The sequence below is a fragment of the Hyla sarda genome, chromosome 6 (assembly GCF_029499605.1).
Source record: "Hyla sarda isolate aHylSar1 chromosome 6, aHylSar1.hap1, whole genome shotgun sequence".
Taxonomy (NCBI): Eukaryota; Metazoa; Chordata; class Amphibia; order Anura; family Hylidae; genus Hyla; species Hyla sarda.
Window position 1 is genome coordinate 293621019 of NC_079194.1, and position 27171 is coordinate 293648189.

Here is a 27171-nt window from a genome sequence, read left to right on the forward strand (position 1 = left end):
CACCTGACGTTGCCCGCAGTGATGGTGGCGTGTAAATGTAGGTCATGGTACGTTAAAGGGGTATTCCAGGAAAAAACTTTTTTTTATATATATCAACTGGCTCCAGAAAGTTAAACAGATTTGTAAATTACTTTTATTAAAAAATCTTAATCCTTTTAGTACTTATGAGCTTCTGAAGTTTAGGTTGTTCTTTTCTGTCTAAGTGCTCTCTGATGACACCTGTCTCGGGAACTGCCCAGTTTAGCAGAGGTTTGCTATGGGAATTTGCTTCTAAACTGGGCGTTTCCCGAGACACGTGTCATCAGAGAGCACTTAGACAGAAAAGAACAACCTTAACTTCAGAAGCTCATAAGTACTGAAAGGATTAAGATTTTTTTTTTAATAGAAGTCATTTACAAATCTGTTTAACTTTCTGGAGCCAGTTGATATATAAAAAAAAGTTTTTTGCTGGAATACCCCTTTAAGTACCACGTCATCATGACGTACATTTACGTCCATTGTCGTTAAGGGGTTAAAACGCACACACAAAAAAAAAAAATTATATTTTTTGCATTTTTTTTCCCCATTACCCCAAACCCTTACATGGGTGCGTTATTGCTTGGTCATGAAGGTGAAGAGGCTAAGCGGGTAACTTATTACCATATTGTTATCATAGAACAGTGTTTCCTAACCAGGGTGCCGCCGGCTGTTGCAAAAACTACAACTCCCAGCATGCCCGGACAGCCTTCGGCTGTCCGGGCATGCTGGGAGTTGTAGTTTTTGCAACAGCTGGAGGCACCCTGGTTGGGAAACACTGTCCTAGAAGCTTTTAGTGGTTGCAGGATAGATAGGTAGACATCTAAAAGGGGTTGCCGGGGTGCCCCCTAAATCATACACATAGGATCTATTGGGCGCTGCAGAGAATTCCGGCACATGCCAAGTTACAGTATTCAGGGTTGAAGTATATTGTTCTTTGTATTATTTATTATTATTTTTTTTAACTTTTGTAATTATGTTTCACCACAGAAGTATCCCTTCATTGTGCATGAAGAATTGCACGATTGTTAATGGAAATTCTTCACAGATTGTTCTGCAAATACAAAAGGGTCACACGTCACCTGTAGAGGGGGAACAACAATATAATTAGTGAATAAATAGCAATTCATCACTAAAATACACCTCTGAGTGAACATTTATAGGCAGCTAGGACTTTGGGATTTAAAGGGGTACGCCGCCCCTGGCATCTTATCCCCCTATCCAAAGGACCCCGGCGATCTGACATCTTATCCCCTATCCAAATGATAGGGGGATAAGATGTCAGATCGCCAGCGTCCCGCTGCTGGGGACCCCGGGGGATCGCCGCTGCGGCACCCCGCCATCATTACTGCACAGAGCGAGTTTGCTCTGTGCGTAATGACGGGCGATACAGGGGCCGGAGCAGCGTGACGTCATGGCTCCGCCCCTCATGACATCACGGACCGTCCCCTTAAAGGGGTACTTCGCCCCTAGACATCTTATCCCCTATCCAAAGGATAGGGGATAAGATGTCAGATCGCCGGGGTCCCGCTGCTGGGGAGGACCCCGGGGATCCCCGCTGCAGCACCCCGCTATCATTACTGCGCAGAGCGAGTTCGCTCTGCACGTAATGACGGGCAATACAGGGGCCGAAGCATCGTTACGTTACGGCTCCGCCCCTCGTGATGTCACAGCCCGCCCCCGTCAATACAAGTCTATGGGAGGGGGCGTGGCGGTCGTCACGCCCCCTGCCATAGACTTGCATTAAGGGGACGGGCCGTGATGTCAAGAGGGGCGGAGCCATGACGTCACGCTGCTCCGGCCCCTGTATCACTCGTCATTACGCACAGAGCGAACTCGCTCTGTGCTGTAATGATAGCGGGGTGCTGCAAAGGCGATCCTCGGGGTCCCCAGCAGCGGGACCGCGGCGATCTAACATCTTATCCCCTATCCTTTGGATAGGGGATAAGATGCCAGGGGCGGAGTACCCCTTTAATACAAGTCTATGGCAGGGGGCGTGACGACCGCCACGCCCCCTTCCCATAGACTTGTATTGACGGGGGCGGGCCGTGATGTCACGAGGGGCGGAGCCGTGAAGTAACGATGCTCCGGCCCCTGTATTGCCCGTCATTACGTGCAGAGCGATCTCGCTCTGCGCAGTAATGATAGAGGGGTGCTGCAGCAGCGATCCCCGGGGTCCCGCGATCTGACATCTTATTCCCTATCCTTTGGATAGGGGATAAGATGTCTAGGGGCGGAGTACCCCTTTAAGAGCCAAAGTGCAAGAAAAAGTGCAAACGTGTCACACTAAAAAAAACGTGCACAAAGGATGCGGTCTATCGCTAAGCCCTTCTCCAACAGGAGAGAGCCCCCCCCCCAACAAACCTTACCCTTCACCTCCGGGCCATAAGGCACCTGCAAGGATCCAGGATCGATGTCCCTTTTCGCCGAAGCTACTAAGGGGCCGAAAATGCTTCTGGCTTCAACCTAGGCGTTAAAGGGGGTTATCCAGGGAAAACTTTTTTTATATATCTCAACTGGCTCCAGAAAGTTAAACAGATTTGTAAATGACTTCTATTAAAAAAAATCTTAATCCTTTCAGTACTTATGAGCTTCTGAAGTTAAGGTTGTTCTTTTCTGTCTAAGTGCTCTCTGATGACACCTTTCTCGGAAACCGCCCAGTTTAGAAGAGGTTTGCTATGGGGATTTGCTTCTAATCTGGGTGGTTCCCGAGACACGTGTCATCAGAGAGCACTTAGACAGAAAAGAACAACATTAACTTGAGAAGCTCATAAGTACTGAAAGGATTAAGATTTTTAAATAGAAGTAATTTACAAATCTGTTTAACTTTCTGGAGCCAGTTGATATATATATATATATATATATATATTTATATAAAGTTTTTTCCTGGAATACCCCTTTAACCAAAGTATCAGTCGAGGAGCCGTATACTGATGGCATCTTGACTGAAGCCAAGAAGCCCGGGGGTTGCAGGGAGGTGAGGAACCTAATGGCCACACACACCTCCCCCAGACCGCCAGGAGGGACACCCAGAAGGTTCTAACGCATCCTGCCAATCCTGTGTACAAACAATCACGTAAAAGTGTCACAGTGACAAACAAAAATAATAAATAAGTGGATGAGTGCAGATATACTGCCCGGTCATCTCACCGGATCTATAAAAATTTCCCGGATCCTAGCCAGAAAGCCGGGATACTAAGGGTGAGTGCTAAAGGAGAAGAGTAATGGTGAAGTGCGTTCATTCAGTAAGCTATAACACCCAGTGAGTTTCGGCACCTCAGGGTCACCACTCCCCAAGGCACAGAAGTACCTCGGCTCTACACCCCTCTACCTCATGGCGAGACCCGGAGGAAGCAGGTCACATCAGGGCAGCCGTCGAGCTGATTCTTCAGAACCAGCCCCGGAATGCCCCGGTACACCTGCCTCCTACCATGCAGCACCCATCCCCACACCGGTGGGACTTCTCCACCAGTATGAAACCGATAAGAACAGATACTACACTTGATCTTAGCCAAAAGGCCGAGAAGCGGCACCAGCCCCGGAACGCCCCGATACACCTGCCCCCTCCATGCAGCCTCCATCCTACATCAATGGCAAAGACTAAATCACTGATAAGAACAGATACTACACTTGATCTTAGCCAAAAGGCCGAGAAGCGGCACCAGCCCCGGAACGCCCCGATACACCTGCCCCCTCCATGCAGCCTCCATCCTACATCAATGGCAAAGACTAAACCACTGATAAGAACAGATACTACACTTGATCTTAGCCAAAAGGTCGAGAAGCGGAACCAGCCCTGGAACGCCCCGATACACCTGCCCCCTCCTCCATGCAGCCTCCATCCTACATCAATGGCAAAGACTAAACTACTGATAAGAACAGATACTACACTTGATCTTAGCCAAAAGGCCGAGAAGCAGCACCAGCCCCGGAACGCCCCGATACACCTGCCCCCTCCATGCAGCCTCCATCCTACATCAATGGCAAAGACTAAACCACTGATAAGAACAGATACTACACTTGATCTTAGCCAAAGGGCCCGAGGAGCTAGGACTTTTCGATTGCATAAAATCTCTGGAAGGAAAAAAAAATATTCTGATAAATGAAGTGAAGCAGAAATGGAGTGATCCGTGACCAAGACAAACCCCCATAAATTAGGGCATCTGTTAGGAAGCCAAAAAACAATACTATAGTGGACACAATTGTTCTCCCTGAACAATTTTTTTTCTTAGTTTTTTCCCTGTATTTTTCAGTTTATTTCTTTGTTAATTGTCTTTTATAACATATATGGATTATAACTAGAATAATATAATATATATTTTAAATATGTATGAAGATTTTTTGTAAAGTATATGCCATCTAATATGTAAAGGGTTAAATCTTGGGTATATAACCCTGTCTGTATCTACGTTTGCCATGCCTGAGGAAGCTGCGCTTGCGCAGTGAAACGCGTTGCATCTTGGTCAAATTTAGAACGTTTTACCTGAACCGCTACACCTGGATTGTGTTTGTTACGATCAGCGCCACAAAAAATCCTGCTAACCTCGAAGTTGCAACGAGATGCTCTAGGTCCCGATGGGGAAGGGGAGGCATTGAACCGTCCATGATCATTTGCATAATTAATTATATATGCGTGACATCACAGGATCCGCATATGCGGTTAAAATTTTGTCCTATTCTGGCCCCTATAACTTTGTTATTTCTCCTTTTACGGGGCCTGTATGTGGGATAATTTTTTGCGCCCCGATCTGTAGTTTTTCAAAGTACCGTTTTTGTTTTGATGTGACTTTTTGATCGTTTTTTTTTTTTTATTAAATTCGAGAGTTGCAATTAGTTACTAACTACAACTCCCAGCATGCCCTGATACAGCCTGTGACTTAGCAGCTGCAAAACTACAACTCCCAGCATGTTGGACTATATAGTAGTATATAGTATAGATCAGTGTTTCCCAACCTGGGGTGCCCCCAGCTGTTGCAATACTACAACTCCCAGCATGTTGGACTATTTATTAGTATATAGTATAGGTCAGTGTTTCCCAACCAGGGGTGCCTCCAGCTGTTGCAAAACTACAACTCCCAGCATGTTGGACTATATAGTATAGGTCAGTGTTTCCCAACCAAGGGTGCCTCCAGCTGTTGCAAAACTACAAATCCCAGCATGTTGGACTATTTATTAGTATATAGTATAGGTCAGTGTTTCCCAACCAAGGGTGCCTCCAGCTGTTGCAAAACTACAACTCCCAGCATGTTGGACTATATAGTATAGGTAGGGGTTTCCCAACCAAGTGTGCCTCCAGCTGTTGCAAAACTACAACTCCCAGCATGTTGGACTATATAGTAGTATATAGTATAGATCAGTGTTTCCCAACCAGCGGTGCCTCCAGCTGTTGCAAAACTACAACTCTCAGCATGTTGGACTATATAGTAGTATATAGTATAGGTCAGTGTTTCCCAACCAGGGTGCCTCCAGCTGTTGCAAAACTACAACTCCCAGCATGCCTGGACAGCCGTTGGCTGTCCGGGCATGCTGTGAGTTGCAGTTTTGCAACAGCTGGAGACGCTCTGGTTGGGAAACACTGGTATAGTATATGGTGCAACATTCCAGGAGTTGGAGGATTGGTTGGATAAATACCGGCTGTGCCAGTAAAATACCGGCCAGGTGGCAACGCTCTGTGCAACTGGTGTTGACGCACTGTGCTACTCAACAATTCCAGGCCAAACTCAGGAGCGGAATTGAAGGGTTTCTCCGCTCCCCAGTGTCCGGAACATTGAGTTCCGAATGCTGAGTGTGGGCTTCCGTGTTCACCCCGCCCCCTTGTAACATCAAGCCCCGCCCCGGAATGGCCGTTGTGCCCCCTTCCCATAGACTTTCATTGAGGGGGGCGAGACTTGACGTCACGGGGCAGGGCATAACGTCACATGGGGCAGGCGTGAACACGGAAACCCACACCCAGCATTCGGAACTCAATGTTCCGGACGCTGGGGAGCGGAGTAACCCTTTAAAGTGCCTTCAAGGTTTTCACCCTCTTTCCAACTCCTGGATGTAGAAGCTGCTAAAGGGCACCAGGTTGCTTTCCATGAGAGGTCCACATGTGGGAAATGGCTGGCCCAGCAGACAAGAAGGCACCAGAGAATCAGGCAAAGGCAAGTTCAGGCTTCGGATGGGGGTAATTGGCCAAGGCAGAAGGGTAGTAACAGGCGGCACGGATTTAGGATCAACAGTCTGGGGAAGCAGAGACCAAGTCGGAGGTCAAAGTAAACGTAAGCTCACAAGACCTACAAGGAACCACAAAAAAATAATTTTTAGGGTACGTTCACACGAGTGGATTTACAGCGTATTTTACGCTGCGGATCCGCTGGTGAAGGCCCCGCTCTATGCAGTCTTTACATGTGCCAGCTCGTCGTGGCAATACGCTGAGACGAGCAGACACACAGCAGCGATGTGCGCAGTGTACTCGCACGTCGCGGCCACTCTCCCTGTTCTGAGCTAGGCAGAGAGCTCCCGCGATGTGCGAGTATACTGCGACTCGCACATCACAGTGTGTCTGCTCGTAGCAGCGTATTGCCGCTACGAGCAGACACATGTAAAGACTGCATAGAGCGGGGCCTTCACCAGCGTACCCTTAAAGAAGATTCTGAGCAGAAATTGGCAGGGAACCTGAATATTGGGTGCATGCTGGCCCTTTAAGATGCCCAGGGAACACACGCACACACTGTATGGGTGGCACAAGCCACAGAATAGTCAGCGGAAGAAGCACAAGAAGAACATGGGGGGAGGAAGAAGCACGAAGCAGCCAGTGACAGGTAACCCATGGCAGAGTCTATAAGGGGGAGCAACATGCCCCTAGGAAGAAGAAACACATGAAGTGGCACTCCGGTGGAAAACTATTTTTTTTTTTAAATCAACTGGTGCCAGAAAGTTAAAGGAGATCTCTAGCGCCCTGAAAGATAGGCGATAGGTTATAGATCGCGAGGGGTCCGAGCGTTGGGGCCCCCCGGGATCTCCTGGACGGGGCCACAGCAGTATGCTGCAAAGGGGGCGTTCCGTCCCCGCATGACGCGGCGGCTGACACGCCCCCTCCATGTACCCCATAGAGATACATGGAGGGGGCTTGTCTGCCGCGGCTTTCTGCTGGGGACGAAACTTAACTTCCTGCAGACTCCCAGCGCTCGGACCCCCCGCGATCTATAACTAATCCCCTATTCCTTTGGATAAGGGATAAATTATTTTGCGCTGGAATACTCCTTTAAACTGATTTGTAAATTACTTTTATTTAAAAATCTTAAAGGGGTACTCCACTGGAAAAAAAAATTTTTTAAATCAACTGGTGCCAGAAAGTTAAACACATTTGTAAATTACTTCTGTTAAAAAATCGTAATCCTTCCAGTACTTATCAGCAGCTGCATGCTCCACAGGAAGTTCTTTTCTTTTTTTAATTTCTTTTCAGTCTGACCACAGTGCTCTCTGCTGACACCTCTGTCCATGTTAGGAACTGTCCAGAGTAGGAGCAAATTCCCATAGCAAACCTCTCCTGCTCTGGACAATTCCTGACATGGACAGAGGAGTCAGTAGAGAGCACTTCCTGGACTTTGTCCCCGCCTGTGCTTCAGCTGGGACAAAGATGATGCTGCAGCCAGACAGGATTATGATCTGGATGGTATGGGGACCCCTAGTGGTTATTTTTTTTTTTTATAAGCCAGGATTTCTATACATAGGAAATAACATTTTCTTATGTAGTATATTAGAAAGGTTAAGGTTTTGCCAAGATGTACAACATATAAAAAGTTTTTGATTCTGGCGGTGCCCATATAAAGTGTCACTGTCTCCTAGAAAAACTTTTGACATGTCACAGGGACATAGACATTATTTATCCAGAACAGTTGGCGCTAACAAAATAAAAATAGACAATGCCAAAATAGTCTTCTGTTTATCTCACCTCACAAAAATAGGAATAAAAAAAAATAATCAAAAATTCGTATATACCCCAGAATGGCGCAAATAAAAACCACGGGCTGTCGTGCAAAAAAAAGCTACTTGGACAGAATAATAAAAATCCTATGTGGATTAATCCTTGGAATGCAGTGACTAGAGATGAGCGAATTTACAGTAAATTCGATTCGTCACGAACTTCTCGGCTCGGCAGTTGATGGCTTTTCCTGCATAAATTAGTTCAGCTATCAGGTGCTCCCGTGGGCTGGAAAAGGTGGATACAATCCTAGGAGACTCTTTCCTAGGACTGTATCCACATTTCCAGCCCATCGGAGCACCGGAAAGCTGAACTAATTTACGCAGGATAAGTCATGGATTACGCAGGATGAGCCGAGAAGTTTGTGACGAATCGAATTTACTGTAAGTTCGCTCATCTCTAGCAGTGACACGAAAACATAATTTGTGAATCTTTAAACCCGTGTTTGCCAACCAGGGGGCCTCCAGCTGTTGCAAAACTACAACTCCCAGCATGCCCGGACAGCCTTTGGCTGTCCGGGCATGCTGGGAGTTGTAGTTTTGCAACAGCTGGAGGCGCCCTGGTTGGGAAACACTGCCTTAGACAATATAAATATAGTCCAAGGCTGTGTTCACACATTTGGGTACCGCAACTAAATAGCAAATTTTTTTTTGCGAATAGACTAAAATCTTGGTAAAAATGACATGTTCTTAATGCAATTATGCTAGTTACATAAATTACGGTACAAAATGGTGCAATTTCATCTATTTACGGCAAAAAACGCAAACGGTAATTCGTTTTGGACATGATTCAAGAATTCAAGAAAAGCCGCGCTCACCCAGTTCACGTGAGGACACAAGTAGATGCGTTTCCATAAGCATGGCAGATAGAGGTGTGGATGGAGGTTAAAGGGTTAAAGATCTGTAAATGACTTCTATTTAAAAATCCTAACCCGTCCAGTACTTATCAGCTGCTGTATGTACCACAGGAAGTTGTGTAGTTCTTTTCTTTCTGACCGCAGTGCTCTCTGCTGTCACCTCTGTCCATGTCAGGAACTGTCCAGGGTAAGAGCAAATCTAACCTACTCCGGACAGTTCCTGACACGGAAAAAAAAACACATTTCATATCAACTGTCTCCAGAAAGTTAAACAGATTTGTAAATGACTTCTATTTAAAAATCTTAATCCTTCCAGTACTTATCAGCTGCTGTATGCTCCACAGGACGTTATTTTCTTTTTAAATTTATTTTCTGTCTGACCACAGTGCTCTCTGCTGACACCTCTGTCCATGTCAGGAACTGTCCAGAGCAGGAGAAAATCCCCATAGCAAACCTATTCAGCACTGGACAGTTCCTGACATGGACAGAGGTGTCAGCAGAGAGCACTGTGGTCAGACAGAAAGGATATTCAAAAAGAAAAGAACTTCCTCTGTAGTATACAGCAGCTGATAAATACTGGAAGGGTTAAAGGGGTACTCCACTGGAGAAATTTTTTTTTTTAAACCAATTGGTGCCAGAAAGTTAAACAGATTTGTAAATGACTTCTATTTAAAAATCTTAACCCTTCCAAGATTTATCAGCTGCTGTATAATACAGAGGAAGTTCTTATCTTTTTGGATTTCCTTTCTGTCTGACCACAGTGCTCTCTGCTGACACCTCTGTCCATGTCAGGAATTGTCCAGAGGAGATGTTTGCTATGGGGATTTTCTCCTGCTCTGGACAGTTCCTGACACAGACAGAGGTGTCAGCAGAGAGCACTGTGGTCAGACTGAAAATAAATTCTCCTGTGGAGCATACAGCAGCTGATAAGTACTGGAAGGATTAAGATTTTTAATAGAAGTAATTTACAAATCTGTTTAACTTTCTGGCACCAGTTGATTAAAAAAAAAGTTTTTCAGTGGAGTACCCCTTTAAGATTTTTAAATAGAAGTAATAGAACACTGTGGTCAGACTGAAAGGAAATTCAAAAAGAAAATAACTTTCTCTGGAGCACATAGCAGCTGATAAGTACTGGAAAGGTTAAAGGGGTACTCCACTGGAAAAAAATTTTTTTAAACCAACTGGTGCCAGAAAGTTAAACAGATTTGTAAATTACTTCTATTTAAAAATCTTAATCCTTCCAGTACTTATCAGCTGCTGTATAATATCTGACCACAGTGCTCTCTGCTGGCACCTCTGTCCATGTCAGGAATTATCCAGAGCAGGATAGGTTTGCTATGGGATTTGTTCCTGCTCTGGACAGTTCCTGACATGGACAGAGGTGTCAGCACTGTGGTCAGACAGAAAGAAATTCAAAAAGAAAAGAACATCCTCTGTAGTATACAGCAGCTGATAAGTACTGAAAGGATTAAGATTTTTTAATAGAAGTAATTTACAAATCTGTTTAACGTTCTGGCACCAGTTGATTTAAAAAAAAAGTTTTTCACCGGAGTACCCCTTTAAAAATGAAAGAAACAATCTGGTTGCTATGGGCAACTGCACCACTCTTCCTCTACACAGGTTTTGATAAATCTCCCCCTCTGGGGGAGATTTATCAAAACCTGTGTAGAGGAAGAGTGGTGCAGTTGCCCCTAGCAACCAATCAGATTGCTTCTTTCCTTTTTCACAGGGCTCTTTAAAAAAAATGAAAGTGGTTGCTATGGGCAACTGCACCGCTCTTCCTCTATACAGGCTTTGGCGGGCACAATATCCACATGGAAAAAAGCCGGGTGGGCATTCCGGGAGATATTTATCAAAACCTGTATAGAGGAAGAGTGGTGCAGTTGCCCCTAGCAACCAATCAGATTGCTTCTTTCCTTTTTCACAGGCCTCTTTAAAAATGAAAGCAGCGATCTGATTGGTTGCCATGGGCAACGGCACCACTCTACCTCTATTCAGGTTTTGATAAATCTCCGCCAGAATGCCTACCCGCCATTTTTCCCATGTATATATTCGGCCGTGTGAATAAGCCCCTACACAGCTCTGTCAATAGGGGAAAAAGATATATATTTTGGCTTTTGTATGGCTTGTTATTACACTTACGCCCTGTATATACCCGTGATCACGTCGCGCGTTGTTTTTCACTGGTATATCTTTAATAAACGTTATTGTTTATGTAAAATAACGTATATTCTGCGGCCCCCGTGTTGGTTGGAAATATGTTGTTGCTTAGCGACTTCTCTCTTTCCATTAAACGGCAGATTTTGGAGTCTGGGAACACTTTATTTTTAGAGCGCTGGATCCAATCATCTGTTACATATTTTATGGATGAGGCGTCTCGCCAACTGTCTTCGTTTTTAGGTGCTTGGTAAATTCAGCTCGAGATGAAATCCGCACAAGCCAACGTTCTGCTTACACATGTTTTGTCGGGACCAGATGACTTTTCTGCAATTTTTATTTATTTTATTTTCCCTCCACTTATAGTGCGGTGGAAAATATGAGTGAAGTTTAAGTAGGTCAGGAGGAGGCAGAACCCAATGGGGTGGAACTGATGGTTTACATGTAATATTGATGGCGATCTTTAGTCGCAGTACGGCTAGGTTCATACTACGGAGTTTTAGTGGCGGGCAGTCCGCTGCTGAAATTCTGCCGTCAAAAGAATGATCTTGGCAATTCTTTCGTCGGAATCCGCAAGGAATACATCAGCGTCTATGGTGACGTTAATGTATGTGCAGTCTTAGCGCTAATTACGTTGGCGGTGGCCCACTTAGAATCTCCGCACACTCAGAACCTCGGCGCACTCAGAACCTCGGCGCACTCAGAACCTCCGCGCACTCAGAACCTCCGCGCACTCAGAACCTCCGCGCACTCAGAACCTCCGCACTCATAATCTTTTCCATCCAGAGATTCTGAGTGCGGCCAGTGCCAACTAAATGGTTCAGTGCTAGGGCAACGCGTACATTGTCGTCCCCCATAGACGAGCAAGATCATTCTTTTGGCGGAAGAATTTTTGCGCCGCTCAAATTCTGTAGTGTGCACTGTGCAGCGATGGGATTCCGCTGCACAGTGCACACTACGGAATTTCAGCGGCGCCAAAAATTCTGCAGCTGAATCACTCAGTGCTAGGGCTACGCGTACATTGTCGTCCCCTTTAGACGACTAAGATCATTCTTTTGGCGGCAGAATTTTAGGGCCGTCTAAATTCCGTAGTGTGCACTGTGCAGCGGAATTCCATTGCCAGCAATGGGATTCTGCTTCACTGGAAGTTTTAAAGAGGTACTCCGGTGGAAAACTTTTTTATTTAATCAACTGGTGCCAGAAAGTTAAACAGATTTGTAAATTACTTCTATTAAAAAATCTTAATTCTTCCAGTACTTATTAGTCGCTGAATACTACAGAGGAAATTCCTTTCTTTTTTGGAACACAGAGCTCTCTGCTAACATCACGAAAATAGTGCTCTCTGCTGACACCTCTGTCCATTTTAGGAACTGACCAGAGCAGCATATGTTTGCTATGGGGATTTTCTCCTACTCTGGACAGTTCCTAAAATGGACAGAGATGTCAGCAGAGAGCACTGTGCTCGTGATGTCAGCAGAGAGCTCTGTGTTACAAAAAGAAAAAAATGTCTTCTGTAGTATTCAGCAGCTAATAAGTAATGGAAGGATTAAGATTTTTTTTTATAGAAGTAATTTACAAATCTGTTTAACTTTCTGGCACCAGTTGATAAAAAAAAAAAAAAAAGTTTTCCACCGGAGTACCCCTTTAAAGCAGAACTCCATTAAAAAAATCACATAGTGTGAACCCAGCCTAAGGCTATGTTCGTTAAATTTCCGTGTGCGATGCCGCCATGATTTACTGCCCATTGACTTCAATAGGATTCCTCTGTCCCATTCACACAGCACCTCAAATTTTTGCGGCGGCAATTTCCCTGCAGAAGCCTGTCTTTCATTTTGCGGAATCCCTTTGAAGTCTATGGGGCTTTGAATTTCAACAGGATTCTGTGTTTTGAGAACACAGAATTCCGCCGCAAATCTGCAAATATTTCCACTGCTTTGCATATCGGAATTTATGCGGAATTGCTGAATTCCGCCATCTGAACATAGCCTAAGGGTTGGAGACGGCAAACAAGTCAAGATAGGAGAGGCAAGAGGTTGATGCTGAGTACTAGGCTACATTTATATCGCAAATCATTGATGTCGTCTATACACCTGTTATTGGGTCCATGAAGAAGGGTTGGTCTATGCCATTTGAAGCTCTAGTGCAGTGGTCTCCAAACTGAGGCCCTCCAGATGTTGCAAAACTACAACTCCCAGCATGCCCAGACAGCCAAGCTCATGTACACATGCATGGCATGGTAGAAAGGTCTTATAATGATCAGCTGATATGTAGGGGGAAATATTAACAGTGCTACACTTTAATAATTCAACATTCACATTATTGCCACATGTTGCAAACGGTCTGTGTAGCTGCAATCTGCGAGCCTGTCTGCTACTTCTGAAGACGATCGACTGCTCCTCAAAGGTAAATCAAGGCTTCCCTCTCATCTGTCACCACCCATAAAGTTCTGGGCAGCTGTGCCTTGTGTAAATACCAGGGTACCTACTGCTGTATGTGCCCAGTGCTGCAGTGTAATTTCCTCCTTAAAGGGGTACTCCGCCCCTAAACATCTTATTCCCTATCCAAAGGATAGGGAGGATAAGATGTCTGATCGCAGGTGTCCCGCTGCTGGGACCCCCCCATGAAGTTCGCTCCGTGTCTGATGACAGGCGATGCAGGGGCCGGAGGACCGTGAACTCATGGCCCCGCCCCCTCAATGCAAGTCTATGGGAGGGGGCATCACGCCCACTCCCATAGACTTGCATTGAGGGGGCATGGCCGTGACTTCACAAGCCTCCGCCCTGCATCGCCAGTCATCAGGCACAGAGCGAAGTTCGCTCAGTGCACCAGATGACAGGGGGTGCTGCAGGGAGATCGCGGGGGGTTCCCAGCAGCAGGACCCCCGTGATCAGACATCTTATTCCCTATCCTTTGGATAGGGGATAAGATTTCTAGGGGTGGGGTACCCCTTTAACTTTTCTTTAGCTTGCGAACAGCAACAACAGCAGTAGCTCAGTGCTTAGTGTAACCCCTTCAATGTGATGCTGTTTCTTTTCTTTCTATAGATATAGCACCTTGCAAACCCAATGCATCAGTAACACCTACTCCCACCACATGTCATCTAGTAGTGTACTGTGTAAATCACAGACTAAGCACACTGCCAAGTTGTTCAAGTCTTTCTCATGGCCTGGCATAGTTGAGAGGAGTATGTGTTGTGAGTGACCAGAGAAGTAAGGGAAAGAAAGTCCATGGATGTGCTTTACTGGCAAATAGCTCAGCTCTGGTCCCATCCTATGTGCACCATGGAGGGGGCTCTAAGGGGCTTAATAGCAGCAGTTGGGGCACTAAAATCACCAAGTCGGCACTCTGAAGGGTTAATGATAACATAACCATGCGTTTCTATAAAAACCTTTGACACGACAGGTGATGGAGTGTGGGAGTAGTTCTCGTTCGGATCCTCACCTTTGGTCAGAATGGAGAAAGGTTACAAAGAGAGTCTCTTACACCAGATGGCTTGTTGTGTATTGCACAGATAACCCTATTTATTTGAATTGGATTTATGTAATGCACATTTTCACCTGTGGTGGCGCCACAGGGAAATTTAACACTTACGGAACACCTACTAATATCCCATAGTAGCTGAAGAAGTTATGCCATACAAATAATACAGATAGAGTGGATTACTTACTTACTAGTCCAGGTGTGGGAACTCCAGTCGTTGCAAAACTACAACTCCCAGCATGCCCGCACAGCCAAAGGCTGTGCGGGCATGCTGGGAGTTGTAGTTTTGCAACAGTCTGAGGCACACTGGTTCAACACAAACACAATTCTACCCTTTTCAGACATAAAAAAACAATTGAACAGCAAGAATTTTATAGGAGACTAGCTGAGTACACAGCATTTCCCGTTTTTTCCTTTCTAATCCTTGTTGCGGAGGAAAATCAACTTCATATCCCATCCTCAAATATTGTTGTCATATCCCGACCTCCTATCCCGTCCTCCTATCCCGGTCTCCCATCCCGACCTGTAATATGTGACCAGGTATTGAAATATCTCCAGCCGTACGGAAGTTATGTGGGAACATACATTTCCCATTGATTTGCATGGGACTTTAAACAAAAACCCCGACCCTCACAAATGGGGGTAGTTAAGGGTTAAATTAACTATCCTATATTTTAAGTGGACATATACTGTATTTTTCGCCGTATAAGACGCACTTTTTCTTCCCCAAAACTGGGGGGGAAAAAGTCGGTGCGTCTTATACGGCGAATACACCCCTATCGCGGCGGTCCCTGCGGCCATCAACGGCCGGGACCCGCGGCTAATACAGGACATCACCGATCGCGGTGATGCCCTGTATTAACCCTTCAGACGCGGCGATCAAAGCTGACCGCCGCGTCTGAAGGGAAAGTGACACTAACCCGGCTGTTCAGTCGGGCTGTTCGGGACCGCCGCGATTTCACCGCGGCGGTCCCGAACAGCCCGACTGAATAGCCGGGTTAGTGCTTACAGGACACCGGGAGGGACCTTACCTACCTCCTCGGTGTCTTCTCCGTTCAGGGACCCCCTGTATGGCCGGCGCTCTCCTTCCTCGTCATCGCGTACGTGCGTCGGCGTGCGTAACGACGTGATGGCGGCGACGGAGAGCGAGGATACCCGGCCGGCAGCAGAGACGTTCCGGAGCGACGGGGACACGGCGACAGCGATGGAGCAACATCCAGGGCAGCGGTGACGGGTCCGGAGCGGCGGGGACACGTGAGTATTACCTCCTCCTGCAGTGGTCTTCAACCTGCGGACCTCCAGATGTTGCAAAACTACAACTCCCAGCATGCCCGGACAGCCAACGGCTGTCCGGGCATGCTGGGAGTTGTAGTTTTGCAACATCTGGAGGTCCGCAGGTTGAAGACCACTATTGGGTTCAATCTTTATTTTTTTAGATTTTGCCCCTAAAAATTGGGTGCGTCTTATACGCCGGTGCGTCCTATAGGACGAAAAATACGGTAAGTAACATGTGACCGAGTATTATCGAAATATCTCCAGCCGTTTGGAAGTGATGCGGTAACATAAATTTCCCATAGACTTGTATGGGACTTTAAACAAACTACGTTTGTTGTTGACATATAAGTAACATGTGACCAACTTTTATATTAATATCTTTAGCCGTTTGGACGTGATTGTGGAATATACACACACATTGAATTTTATATACAGTATACCGGTATACAGATGGATCAATTCGCTCTGAACTTGCCTGTATGGACTCCTGAAGGGCACTAGGTGGCAGCACACACTTGATTGCACAAAATGATTGCTCTAAAACTGTGTTTCCTTACCAAGAGTTCCTCCAGCTGTTGCAAAACTACAATTCCCAGCATGCCCGGACAGCCAACAGCTGTCAATTTTCTGAGCGCTGTGCATATGTCAAAAAATAAATAAAAATAAAATTATATATATATATATATATATATATATATATATATATATATATAGCAAAATCAAAGCATATAAATGGGACGATATCTTTGTATGGGATGGTTAGAATGAGAATGTGATTCTCGTGGAGTCGTAACTGGAGAGAACAATAGGAACCGTCCAGGCAAGTATGAAATATTTCCCTCCTGACTGGGTAAACATAAGGGGCGCTGCCAGTGCTGGCCGATAGTGCCCAATGTGCCACCCAATGCACAAGGAATAAGAAAAGACAGACAATAAAAATTAGCCTGTGCATCAAATAGAGAACCTATAAGGGGTACACTGAAGGGGGGGAAAAGTGTTTTCACATCAACTGGTGCCAGAAAATTATACAGATTTGTAAATTACTTCTATATAAAAATCTTAATCCTTCCAGTACTTATCAGTTGCTGTATGCTACAGAGGAAGTTGTGTAGTTTTTTTTTTTTCCAGTCTGGCCACAGTGCTCTCTGCTGCCACCTCTGTCCATGTCAGCAACTGTCCAGCGAAGCAGTGGTGTCCGCAGAGAGAACTGTGGTCAGACTGGAAAGAACTACACAACTTCCTCTGAAACATACAGCAGCTGATAAGTACTGGAAGGGTAAAGATTTTAAATAGAAGTAATTTACATATATGTAGAACTTTCTGGCACCAGTTGATTTATAAACATTTTTTATTCCTCCAGAGTACCCTTTTAAAGAGGTATTCAGCTGGAAAGCATTTTTCTTTTTTTAAATCAACTGGTGCCAGAAAGTTAAACTTATTTGTAAATTATTTCTATTTAAAAAGCTTTACCCTTCCAGTACTTATCAGCTGCTATATGCTCTACAGGAAATTATTTTCTTTTTGAATTTCCTTTCTGTCTGACCACAGTGCTCTCTGCTGACACCTCTGTCAATTCTAGGAACTGTCCAGAGTAGGAACAATTCCCCAGAGCAAACCTCTCCTGCTCCGGACAGTTCCTGATATGGACCGAGGTGTCAGCAGAGAGCACTGTGGTCAGAGAGAAAGGAAATTCAAAAAGAAAAGAACTTCTTGTGGAGCATATAGCAGCTGATAAGTACTGGAAGGATTAAGATTTTTAAATAGAAGTAATTTACAAATCTGTTTAATTTTCTGGCACCAGTTGATTTAAAAAAAATAAAAAATAAAAATAAAATGTTTTCCAGTGGAGTACCCCTTTAATATAGATCTTCTGCACAGAATAACTAGCACTTACAGCAGAGGCCAGAAATCCTAAAAAAACACTGAAAATAATTAAATAAATAAATAGTGAAAAACTGATTTATGATCCTCAACGTTGCAGATTGTTGGGTTTACCACACTGGCATAAACAAAGAAGCTAAAATCTGAAATAAATCTGAAGCGTTATGTGCTTAGTTGCAGAAATGCGGCGGCAGCGGATTTATTATTTTTTTTTTTTAGCACTTATTTTTTTTTTAGAAATTCTGTACCAAAGTGTCGTGGGTTGGTGTGAAAATACTGCAGAAATTTCTCACCAATCTCACCACATGTGGCCATAAAGGGGTATGCCCAACATTTATACATATCCTCACGGCATTTGGGTCTCTTCAGCGCTCCCATAAAGAATGAATGGAGCTGGTGCTGTCTGCAGCACATACTTCTTTCAAAGAGCTGGGTCCTGTTCAGGAGATAACAAGGGGGTCCCAGCGGATGGACCCCCCCCCCCCACGATCAGACACTTATCACCTATCCAGGGATAAGTTGTTGTTTTCTATGGGTCAGATTTGTGATCCCCATGACCAAGTAACAGTAATGAAATGAATGGATGCAACTGTGCTGGAATAAAACAGATGGAACTGATGGACTAAGGGTGGTGAGTGTGCATGATATGGGCAAAAAGCAAACAAAGCTGGAGTGCTTCTTTAAAGGGGTACTCCGCCCCTGGCATCTTATCCCCTATCCAAAGGATAGGGGATAAGATGTCAGATCACCGCGGTCCTGCTGCTGAGGACCCCAGGGATCGCTGCTGCGGCACCCCGCTATCATTACTGCGCAGAGCGAGGTCGCTCTGTGTGTAATGACGGGCGATACAGGGGCCGGAGCAGCGTGACGTCATGGCTCCGCCCCTCATGACATCACGGCCCGTCCCCTTAATGCAAGTCTATGGCAGGGGGCGTGACGACCTCCACGCCCCCTCCCATAGACTTGTATTGACGGGGGCGGGCCGTGACGTCACGAGGGGCGGAGCCGTGACGTAACGATGCTCCGTCCCCTGTATTGCCCGTCATTACATGCAGAGCGATCTCGCTCTGCGCAGTAATGATAGCGGGGTGCTGCAGCAGCGATCCCCGGGGTCCCCAGCAGCGGGACCCCGGCGATATGACATCTTATCCCCTATCCTTTGGATAGGGGATAAGATGTCTAGGGGCGGAGTACCCTTTTAAAGGGGTACTCTGCCGCAAATATCTTATCCCCTATCCAAAAGGTAGGGGATAAGATGTTACACCGCAGGGATTCCGCCGCTGGGGACCCCCGCAATCTCTGTGCCGGGAGCGGCGGCATCAGGAACGCAGAAACTTGCAGCTTCTGAGTTTGTGACATCACGCCACGCCCCCTCCATTCATGTCATTGGGAGGTGGTGCGACGGCTATGACGTAGCCATTGCGCCTCCTCCCATAGAAGTGAATGGAGGGGGCGTGGCAGCCGCATTGCCAGTCATCAGGCACGGATCGGAGTTCGCTTCGTGTGCCGAATGACGGGGATGGTGGGGATGGTGGAACAGAGATCCCCAGCGGCGGGACCCCCATCCCATCCCATAGACTATTATGGGATTTTGTAACGGACGATTTTCAGGGTTTTAATAACGGGTTTTTAAAAACGGAAGAATGTATAGTGTGAATGTATAGGGGATAAGATGCTTGCGGAGGAGTACCCCTTTAAGGGGTTAAAGGTTCCCTATCTGAAACGCAGGTTGATTTCTATTGTCTTGTCTTATTCTTCGAGTATTGAACGGCACGTTGTGCCGTAATGGCCGGCGCTGGCAGCGCCCCTTATGTTTACCCAGTTAGGAAGGAAATATTGGGGGAGATTTATCAAAACCTGTGCAAAGGAAAAATTTCCCAGTTGCCCATGGCAACCAATCGGATCCCTTCTTTCTTTTTTCAGAGGTCTCTTTGAAAATGAAAGAAGCGATCTGATTGGTTGCTATGGGCAACTGGGCAAATTTTCTCTGCACAGGTTTTGATAAATCTCCCCCATTGACGGTAAAGGCGACATTTTTAAGTAAAATCTTTTTTTTTTTTTTTTTTATCCATTTGTTTGGTCGGCCTCCTGCTATCCACGGGAATTCTCCTGTATTTTCAGGGCAGGTAAGTGCTCTCAGAACTCATCTCTGCCCACTTCCCTGAAGAGATTGGCAGCAGCACTGGTCCCTCTACAGTACTGTTTTCCAACCAGGGTGGCTCCAGCTGTTTCAAAACTACAATTCCCACCATGCCCGGACAGCCTTTGGCTGTCCGGGCATGCTGGGAGTTGTAGTTTTGCAACAGCTGGAGGCACCCTGGTTGGGAAACACTGCTCTACAGTCTGGGGCTCATCCAACCCTTTCACCTAAAACAACCCTTGTTAATAACTTACTCCTAGGTCTAAAGGTCGCGGCTCCGTGCATATTCTGCTTCATCCAGCCGTGGAGCCTGACACAGCTGCTGCGGGCATCTTGTTTCCAGCTTAGGCTGCGTTCATACGGTCGTCTAGACCCGTCCCGTTCTTCTCCCTTCAAAAAAAATAAAAAATAAATTTAAAAAACAGACAATAACGGATGCAAACGGATAGTATTGTTCAGTTAATAAAACAAAAAAAAATATATATATATATATATATATATATATATATATTTTTTTTTTTTTGTTCTGAGCAAGCTCTGAATTAAAAATGGATTGAAAAGAAACGGATGACATTAAAGGGGTACTCCAGTGAAAACCTTTTTTTCTTTTAAATCAACTGGTGGCAGAAAGTTAAACATATTTGTAAATTACTTCTATTAAAAAAATCTTAATCCTTCCAGTACTTATTAGCTGCTGAATGCTACAGAGGAAATTCCTTTCTTTTTGGAACACTGATGACATCACGAACACAGTGCTCTCTGCTGACATCTCTGTCCATTTTAGAAACCATGCATAGCAGATGTATGCTAAGGGCAGCATGGTGGCTCAGTGGTTAGCACTGCTGCCTTGCAATGCTGGGGACTTGGGTTCAAATCCCACTAAGGACAACAATAAATAAAGCGTTATCATTATTATAATAACGTCCGCAGAGAGAACTGTGGTCGTGATGTCATCAGAGAGCATTCCAAAAAGAAAAGGATTTCCTCTGTAGTATTCAGCAGCTAATTAGTACAGGAAGGATTAAGAATTTTTTTTAATAGAAGTAATTTACAAATATGTTTAACTTTCTGCCACCAGTTGATTTAAAAGAAAAAAAGTTTTCACCGGCGTTCCCCTTTAAAGGCTCATCCGTTTTCCATAGACTTCAATGTTAAATTTACTGTATCCGTTTTTTTGACGGGAGTAAAAATACTGCATGTGCCGTTTTGTCTGAAATCAAAAAACGGAAATGAGCTAAGAAGGGTACAAACGGATGTAAACGGATTGTAAAAAAATCCCATAGGCATGAATTGGATTTTTTTTTTTTAAACCGTTTTTAATCCATTTACAGATTGCAAGAAGGGAACCGAAACGGGGATAAAAAAAAACGTCTGTCCCCGTTTTTCTTTCCCCCGTTTCGTTTCTGTTTTTGCTGCTTGTAAACGGATTACAAACGTTTGTAAAAAAAAATCCCATTGATATGGAATTTTTTTTTTTTTTTTACAATCCTTATACATCCGTTTGAGCTCATTTCCGTTTTTTTTTTACGGGAGAAAAGATGGCGCATGCAGTATTTTTTCTCCCGTCCAAAAAAACAACAAATGGTCCAGGTCGATTACGGTTTTAGGTCCGGTTGTAAAAGCGCATACGGGGCAAAAATGAGCCGACCGGGCCGAACGTTTCACTCCGGATGGCTCATTGAAATTAAATAGATGGGAGCACTTACGAAAGCATACGGGAGCGCGAGGTTTTAGCTCCCCCCTGCCGTATGCGCTCCTGTATGGGGGAAAACGTAATGGGAACCCAGCCTATGACAATGACCAAAAGTTAGATAACTTACTAATATAGTTTTATCACATATCATACTGGCTTCCCCATGCATTTGCATGATTTACCCCTGACAGGAAGTTGTGTAGTCCTCTCAATGTCAGTGTGGTGTTATCTCAGCCGTTCCCTGGCTGCTGAGAGAACACAATCTTCTGTTGTCTCAGTAAACACTGCTGGATCTTGTCTCTGAGCTCAAGTCCTGAGTATTGTCATCACCTCTGTCCTACAGCTACGCACCATCTCTGGCATATACACATATATATATTTATTGGGACATTAAGGAACAGTGAGTTGTGGTTACAGCATACTGCCCCCCTATGTACAAGACTATAAATACTATAATACTGCTCCTATATACAAGAATATAACTACTATAATACTGCTCCTATATACAAGAATATAACTACTATAATACTGCTCCTATATACAAGAATATAACTACTATAATACTGCTCCTATATACAAGAATATAACTACTATAATACTGCTCCTATATACAAGAATATAACTACTATAATACTGCTCCTATATACAAGAATATAACTACTTTAATACTGCTCCTATATACAAGAATATAACTACTATAATACTGCCCCTATATACAAGAATATAACTACTATAATACTGCTCCTATGTACAAGACTATAAATACTATAATACTGCTCCTATATACAAGAATATAACTACTATAATATTGCTCCTATATACAAGAATATATCTACTATAATACTGCTCCTATATACAAGAATATAACTGCTATAATACTGCTCCTATGTACAAGACTATAAATACTATAATACTGCTCCTATGTAGAAGACTATAAATACTATAATACTGCTCCTATGTACAAGAATATAACTACTATAATACTGCCCCCTATGTACAAGAATATAACTACTATAATACTGTCTCCTATATACAAGAATATAACTACTATAATACTGCTTCTATATACAAGAATATAACTACTATAATACTGCCTCCTATGTACAAGAATATAACTACTATAATACTGCTCCTATATGCAAGAATATAATTACTATAATACTGCTCCTATATACAAGAATATAACTACTATAATACTGCTCTTATATATAAGAATATATCTACTATAATACTGCTCCTATATACAAGAATATATCTACTATAATACTGCTCCTATATACAAGAATATAACTACTATAATACTGCTCCTATATACAAGAATATAACTACTATAATACTGCCTCCTATGTACAGGAATATAACTACTATAATACTGCTCCTATATACAAGAATATAACTACTATAATACTGCCCCTATATACATGAAAATAACTACTATAATACTGTGTCCTATATACAATATAACTACTATAATACTGCCCCTATATACAAGAATATAACTACTATAATACTGCCCCTATATACAAGAATATAACTACTATAATACTGCCCCTATATACAAGAATATAACTACTATAATACTGATCCTATATACAAGAATATAACTACTATAATACTGCTCCTATATACAAGAATATAACTACTATAATACTGCTCCTATATACAGGAATATAACTACTATAATACTGCTCCTATATACAAGAATATAACTACTATAATGCTGCTCCTATATACAAGAATATAACTACTATAATACTGCTTCTATATACAAGAATATAACTACTATTATACTGCCTCCTATATACAAGAATATAACTACTATAATACTGCCCCCTATAAGAATATAACTACTATAATACTGCTCCTATATACAAGAATGTAACTACTATAATACTGCTCCTATATACAAGAATATAACTACTATAATGCTGCTCCTATATACAAGAATATAACTACTATAATACTGCTCCTATGTACAAGAATATAACTACTATAATACTGCCCCCTATATATAAGAATATAACTACTATAATACTGCCCCCTATATATAAGAATATAACTACTATAATACTGCTCCTATATACAAGAATATAACTACTATAATACTGCCCCTATATACAAGAATATAACTACTATAATACTGCTCCTATATACAAGAATATAACTACTATAATACTGCCCCTATATACAAGAATATAACTACTATAATACTGCTCCTATATACAAGAATATAACTACTATAATACTGCTCCTATATACAAGACTATAACTACTATAATACTGCCGCCTATATACAAGAATATAACTACTATAATACTGCTCCTATATACAAGAATACAACTACTATAATACTGCCCCCTATATACAAGAATATATCTACTATAATACTGCTCCTATATAAAAGAATATAACTACTATAATACTGCCTCCTATATACAAGAATATAACTACTATAATACTGCTCCTATATACAAGACTATAACTACTATAATACTGCTCCTATATACAAGAATACAACTACTATAATACTGCCCCCTATATACAAGAATATATCTACTATAATACTGCTCCTATATAAAAGAATATAACTACTATAATACTGCCTCCTATATACAAGAATATAACTACTATAATACTGCTTCCTATATACAAGAATATAACTACTATAATACTGCTCCTATATACAAGAATATAACTACTATAATACTGCTCCTATATACAAGAATATCACTACTATAATACTGCTCCTATATACAAGAATATAACTACTATAATACTGTCTCCTATATACAAGAATATAACTACTATAATACTTTCCCCTATATACAAGAATATAACTACTATAATACTGCTCCTATATACAAGAATATAACTACTATAATACTGCTCCTATATACAAGAATATAACTACTATAATACTGCCTCCTATGTACAAGAATATAACTACTATAATACTGCTCCTATATACAAGAATATAACTACTATAATACTGCTCCTATATACAAGAATATAACTACTATAATACTGCTCCTATATACAAGAATATAACTACTATAATACTGCTCCTATGTACAAGAATATAACTACTATAATACTGCTCCTATATACAAGAATATAACTACTATAATACTGCTCCTATATACAAGAATATAACTACTATAATACTGCTCCTATATACAAGAATATAACTACTATAATACTGCTCCTATATACAAGAATATAACTACTATAATACTTTCCCCTATATACAAGAATATAACTACTATAATACTGCTCCTATATACAAGAATATAACTACTATAATACTGCTCCTATATACAAGAATATAACTACTATAATACTGCTCCTATATACAAGAATATAACTACTATAATACTGCCCCCTATATATAAGAATGTAACTACTATAATACTGCCCCCTATATATAAGAATGTAACTACTATAATACTGCCCCCTATATATAAGAATGTAACTACTATAATACTGCCCCCTATATATAAGAATATAACTACTATAATACTGCCCCCTATGGGTTTATAGATAACACTGGCTTTAGTACATGACTATCCCCTCCAGGCTTGCAGGGGTTAACCCTATCTGTCCCTCCAGCAGTCAGCGCCGCAGAGGTTAACAGGTAGTCGGTGTCACTGCAGGGGTTGGCCGGTGCACTACTACTCCCAGCGGGCGGGCTGGGGCTCGGGGGTCCGGGTCTGCCCCGCACACGCCGGTTCTTCCTCCGTCCCCCGTCATTTCCTGTGGAAGAAGATGGTGGTCACAGCTGGCAGCAGCAGCAGCGGCAGTGGCGGCGGAGGGGAGAGGAGGAGCCGGCACCGCTGAGCGCAGGACCCCGCACCCCCCACCTGGAGGGGACACCCCCCCACCCCGGGGCAGGGACCCCGCAGTCCGGAGGCGCCCGGAGAGGTGAGTTTTCCGCACTAGCCAATGTGGCGAGTGGCCCGACGGGCGACTGCGTGGCAGAAAGCGGAACCCAGGGGCGGCTGCACCCGCGGAGGGACCGTGCGGCGCGGGACTGATTATTGGGGGGCTCCGGGGTGTCGGGGTAAGGGTCACTGGGTGCAGGTAGCCGCGGGAGCGCGCATACCCTCTCACTAGTGCGCGCCCCCGCCGCCCCTGTTACACTCGATACATTGTAGCGCTCGACCTCTTTTCTATGAGTGACAGGCGCGGCGACCAATGGTAATGAGGGGGTGGAGACTAGAAGATAGTTATGTGAATTGTGGTGGGAGGAGCTGTAGTAGGAAGGGGCGGGGTCATAGGCCAGGTGGGCTCTGGGTGCAGCCTGAGAGGAGAAGAAGAAGAAGAAGAGGCCCCGTGAGGTCAGGGACAGGCAGGGTGTCATATTCCTGCTGTGTGTGCAACATCCGGCCCGGGGCGCTCACACCCTGTATACACTACTGTATACTGCTACACACCCTGTATATACTACTGTATACTGCTACACACCCTGTATACACTACTGTATACTGCTACACACCCTGTATACACTACTGTATACTGCTACACACCCTGTATATACTACTGTATACTGCTACACACCCTGTATACACTACTGTATACTGCTACACACCCTGTATATACTACTGTATACTGCTACACACCCTGTATACACTACTGTATACTGCTACACACCCTGTGTATACTACTGTATACTGCTACACACCCTGTGTATACTACTGTATACTGCTACACACCCTGTATACACTACTGTATACTACTACACACCCTGTGTATACTACTGTATACTGCTACACACCCTGTATATACTACTGTATACTGCTACACACCCTGTGTATACTACTGTATACTGCTACACACCCTGTGTATACTACTGTGTACTGCTACACACCCTGTATATACTACTGTGTACTGCTACACACCCTGTGTATACTACTGTATACTGCTACACACCCTGTATATACTACTGTATACTGCTACACACCCTGTATATACTACTGTATACTGCTACACACCCTGTATACACTACTGTATACTGCTACACACCCTGTATATACTACTGTATACTGCTACACACCCTGTGTATACTGCTACACACCCTGTGTATACTACTGTATACTACTAAACACTCTGTATATACTACTGTATGCTGCTACACACCCTGTATATACTACTGTATACTGCTACACATGCTGTATATACTACTGTATACTGCTACACACCCTGTGTATACTGCTACACACCCTGTGTATACTACTGTATACTACTAAACACTCTGTATATACTACTGTATGCTGCTACACACCCTGTGTATACTACTGTATACTGCTACACACCCTGTGTATACTACTGTGTACTGCTACACACCCTGTGTATACTACTGTATACTGCTACACACCCTGTGTATACTACTGTATACTGCTACACACCCTGTATATACTACTGTATACTGCTACACACCCTGTATATACTACTATATACTGCTACACACCCTGTGTATACTGCTACACACCCTGTGTATACTACTGTATGCTACTAAACACTCTGTATATACTACTGTATGCTGCTACACACCCTGTATATACTACTGTATACTGCTACACATGCTGTATATACTACTGTATACTGCTACACACCCTGTATATACTACTGTATACTGCTACACACCCTGTATATACTACTGTATACTGCTACACACCCTGTATATACTACTGTATACTGCTACACACACT

General features: G+C 43.5%; 1 protein-coding gene, 1 long non-coding RNA gene and 4 pseudogenes across 2 annotated transcripts in view; 1 reads left to right on the forward strand and 5 right to left on the reverse strand.

Moving 5' to 3' along the window:
* Positions 1-811: 811 nt before the first annotated feature.
* Positions 812-22066, reverse strand: LOC130277799 (uncharacterized). Its single transcript, XR_008845570.1, has 4 exons — positions 21646-22066; positions 20025-20160; positions 16307-16383; positions 812-1097 (listed from the first exon to the last, which is right to left on the reverse strand). It is a non-coding gene; the product is annotated as an uncharacterized LOC130277799 (long non-coding RNA).
* Positions 3368-3546, reverse strand: LOC130277908 (U2 spliceosomal RNA; annotated as a pseudogene).
* Positions 3584-3675, reverse strand: LOC130277937 (U2 spliceosomal RNA; annotated as a pseudogene).
* LOC130277969 (U2 spliceosomal RNA) lies at positions 3713-3804 on the reverse strand (annotated as a pseudogene).
* LOC130277949 (U2 spliceosomal RNA) lies at positions 3872-3936 on the reverse strand (annotated as a pseudogene).
* Positions 22067-24813: 2747 nt separating the features above from the next.
* The window catches only part of PRDM11 (PR/SET domain 11), a 44797-nt gene continuing 42439 nt past the window's right edge, over positions 24814-27171 (forward strand). The window contains exon 1 of the mRNA XM_056528199.1: positions 24814-25384. The gene's annotated coding sequence lies outside the window, so the exon portion shown is untranslated. The remainder of the gene's footprint in view (positions 25385-27171) is intronic.